The following is a 3,960-nucleotide window of genomic DNA, read 5'->3' as shown; positions in this document are numbered from 1 at the left end:
TCTGTCAGCTTCCTCTGCTCTGCTTCTTGGGCCTGTTGGTGCTCCTTGAACTCTGCTGTGGCCGCTTCCCGTTAAAACCATTGTGAAACCTACAGATGTAGATATAGATATATTTACTCTGTGATATGTAATGTATGACCCAAGAGTTAATATTAGTAATTAAGATTAGAATAAAAGAACATAGTTTGCCTGTACTGGTTATCCAGGAAGTCAGGATTATATAGAAAATTACAACCAATAAACCACTGTACCTTTTAAATTAATTGCTATTCAGTAAATTTTGAGGGCTAGAGATGGCTCGTTGGTTAAGATTGCATCCTGCTATTGCAGGGGAAAGTTCAGTTCCCAGCACCCACATTGGGTGGCCCATGACCTCTTGTAACTCCCGCTCTAAGAGACCCAATACCCTCTTGCAGCTTCTGTGTGTGCTTGCATTCATGTGCGTATCCCCACACAGAAACACAGACATTAACATGGTATTTTTTAAATCTTTAAAAATATCTATCAATAAATAAATTCTGACATGATTTGCCAGAAAGACACAAACATGTTTGTCTGTGTTTCTGACATAACACACTTACCGTGAGGGAACCTTGCTTGATTCCAGTTTCATAAATAGAAATTATCGTACGATTAAGGACAGGCTTTGTAATTTAAATGAACAAATGTGTTCCAGAAACTCACCAGGGGAGAGTGAGGACACCTAATTTCTCTCAGCTCTAGAAAGCTGGATCAGAAAGACTTTGCCAAATCATTCCTACATAAGTGTTTTTGTTTCTAAACAAATGCTGTTTTTAACATTTTGTCCTTTTAACTAGTAGTGCATCTTCAGTAGGTTAGCTCTAAACTGGCTTTTAGCTATTGATCACATTAGCATTTACAGGGTTAGAATGCTGACTGTAGATGTGATAGCTCATTTAGTGTAGCATTCCCATTGTACAATGAGGAAGGTAAGGAATTTTAAACACTGCACTCCAGGTCCCAAGGGCCTTATTCACAGTGTCTGTAAAAATATAAACAAAAAGACAAGTAACAACGTATGTATAGTCTAGTTTTATATTAAAAGTCAATAAAAATGCATGCCCATTTTCTTAGGAAAGAACACAGAAGCGAACTTAAAATATGCTCTTGCTCAAAAATTAATTTCAAGATGGCAACAGCAAGCTGGTGTTTAACCTGAGCACAGAGTCCTCTGAGGCTGTCTATGTGTAAACAACTCTTCCTGTCCTTCTTTTGTTTGTCACCATTACATAAATTGTGTTTCTTGCTTTGGTAATAACAAAGCAATAAACAACAAAATAAAAGTTCTCAAGTTTGTGACTACAGGGACCCACATGACACTTTACTGTCCTTGTTGCCTACCCTCTTCTCCCTTTCCTCCCTGCTCCAGTGTAAATACTGCTAGCTTCCTAAAGGTCCACATGTTGATCCCAACTGAGGGGCCCTGAGGAGTGGTGAACCTTTAAGACCCTGTAGGACCTGGTGGGAGGAGATTGGGTTACCTTGGGAGGGAATCATGTCCTTCTGGGGACATTAGTTCTTCTGGGACTGGACTTACCAGGAGAGAGCAGACTGCTGTACAGAGGTGTGACTTTCTCACCCAATACATTGCTGCTTCTTGCCACACAACCTCTTTATCTCATGTGCATGATTTTGCCATGCAGTGCCATCTGCCATGAAGCTCTCAACAAACATCGATGTCAGAGTAATTAACTGGGAGCTTTAAAAATTATCCAGCCTTAGGTATTTCATGACAGTAACACAAAGCAGAATAAGATATTGCCTAAGTATACACCCTCAGAAGTTTTGGTGTGTGGGCGGTCACAGTCAACCAGGAGCTGCTGGCCACACCTGGGTCTAAATCAATGGGAGACACAGATGGTACTCCCCCAGACTTCTTGGTCTGGGGATGGGGGTCACGACCAACCAGGAGCCATCATACTGAAGTACCATCTACCAAGTGCTGCCCAGTGTCTCTAGGCCCAGGTATAGGAGAGAGGAAAGGCAACAGCTCTGTGCCATCCCTCATGGCTGGAGCAGGAAGTACTCAACCAAAGACGCCTGTGACCCGACCAAGAGCTCTGGCAGGCACCGTCGTAGTGAAAGAGTACAGGGTAGGGGGCGGTAGGGAAGGAGAAGTGGAATGGTTGGTGGGCTGGAGAGAGAGGTGGGTCTGGAAGAGGGAGGGTGGTAGGGAATGGGATGACCTGAATGGCCAGATGACCACCTGAGTCCAGGGAGATGTCTGGGCCTGGGCTGTGACCAAGGCCAGGACTTCGTCCCGGGCCCTGGAGCAGTTGAGGGGATCTGTGTTGATGTCTGTGCCTCCTGTGGTCACTGCGAGCAGGGCAGGGGCCTGTGGACTAGGCTGACACCTGAGGCCATGTTGGTGCCTGAAAGCTGTGCTGCCACCAGGGCTAGGCCCGTCTGGGTGGCCGAGGTTGGGATCATAGTATTGTCTGCACTAGGGCTATAGCCGAGGGCCATGTCTAGGTCCATGGCCTTGCTGCAGCCAGGGTCTGCGTTGATGTCTGTGATTCCTGAGACCATGCCTGGGGTCTGAGCCTCCACCTGGGGTCATTGGTGTTCTAGTGCCAAGCTGCTGAGGGAGCCATGCCGTGCCAGGGGTGGGGTAGTTGCATTGCCACCTGGAAACATGTCTGGGTCCATGGTCCTACTACAGCTAGGGGCTGTACAGATGTCTGTGGTCCACGTGGCCATCAGAGGCTACATAGACACCTGGTGTCTGGGCTGCAACCTGTAGCCACAAGGGTGTCCAAGGGCCTGTGCTGTCACCTGGGACCATGATGTCATCTGGGCCAGGGCTGCTGCAGAGGGCCATGTCTGGATCTGTGGTCCTACAGCAGCCAGGGTCTGAGTTGATCCAGGGTTCCCATTGTCACGAAGGGCCCTGCAGATGACCGGGTTCTGGTCGTCACTTCAGACCATGTGGGTATCCAAGGACCATGCCACATCCATGCTGCCTGGGTAGCTGATGCTGCCACCTGGAGCCTTGGACCACTGCCTAGCTCCATGTCTGGGTCTCTGGGTCCATGGTCCTGCAGAGACTGCGGTCTGGGGTAGTGTCTGTGACTCCAGTTGCCAGCGAGGGCTCTGTAGATGCTCGGGGTTTGGTCAGGCACCTGGAACCATGTTGGCTCCCCAGGGACCATGCTTCTGCTGTGCTGATCTGGGTGACCTGTACTGCTACTGGGTCATGGCAGTGTTTGGGCCTGAACTGTTGCAGAGTGCCATGTATGGGCTCATGGTCCTGCTGTGCAGCTGGGGTCTGTGATAATGTCCATGGCCCATTTTAGCACAGGGGTCCTTGGAACCATGCCTTGTTGAGCCAGCCCCACCCTTCACTGTCCCCAAGATGGCTGTCCCTGCTCCTTCTTGGATACAGCTGCAGGTGAGCTGGTGGTCCTGCCTCTCAGGGGAGAGCTTGCCCTGACACTCCTCTCGGGAAAGATGGCCCCACCCCTCACCATAGGCGTGAACCTCACCTGGGAAGCACACTAGTACTGACTCTATGACTGGGGACAACCCTTGAGAGTAGGAGAGCTGAGCCCAGCCTCCCGCCTCTCCCCATCTGCCATGTGGTGGCATGAGTGAGGGAGCTAGCCCCCTACCCATTAGCACCTGGGGCAGGGTCACAGAGTGGGAGAGCTAGCCCTGACCTCACGGGCTGCAGCTCATCAGAAAGCAGCCTCCGCTCTCAATCTAGGCTGTGCACTAGAGCTGACCCTGTTGTCAGGGATGCAGGGAAACCCAGCCCAGAGGGCAGGAGAGTAACAAAACTGACAGCCCCTACTCCTGTCTACCATGTAGTGGCATGGGTGAAGGAAAGATGTCCTCCCCGCTCTGCCCCTTGCTGCCTGTGGCAGGTGAGAGAACTGGTCCCAGGGTCACAGGAGTGAGAGGACTAGCCCTGTCCCACTTCAGCTGCTGCACAAAGGA

General features: G+C 50.1%; 1 protein-coding gene across 1 annotated transcript in view; it reads left to right on the top strand.

The window, feature by feature from the left end:
- The window catches only part of Fgf2 (fibroblast growth factor 2), a 91,357-nt gene that overhangs the window by 22,871 nt on the left and 64,526 nt on the right, over positions 1 to 3,960 (top strand). The gene's annotated exons all lie outside the window — the stretch shown is intronic.

This window comes from Arvicola amphibius, chromosome 11 (assembly GCF_903992535.2).
Source record: "Arvicola amphibius chromosome 11, mArvAmp1.2, whole genome shotgun sequence".
Taxonomy (NCBI): domain Eukaryota; kingdom Metazoa; phylum Chordata; class Mammalia; order Rodentia; family Cricetidae; genus Arvicola; species Arvicola amphibius.
This window is presented reverse-complemented; position numbering and strand designations above follow the sequence as displayed.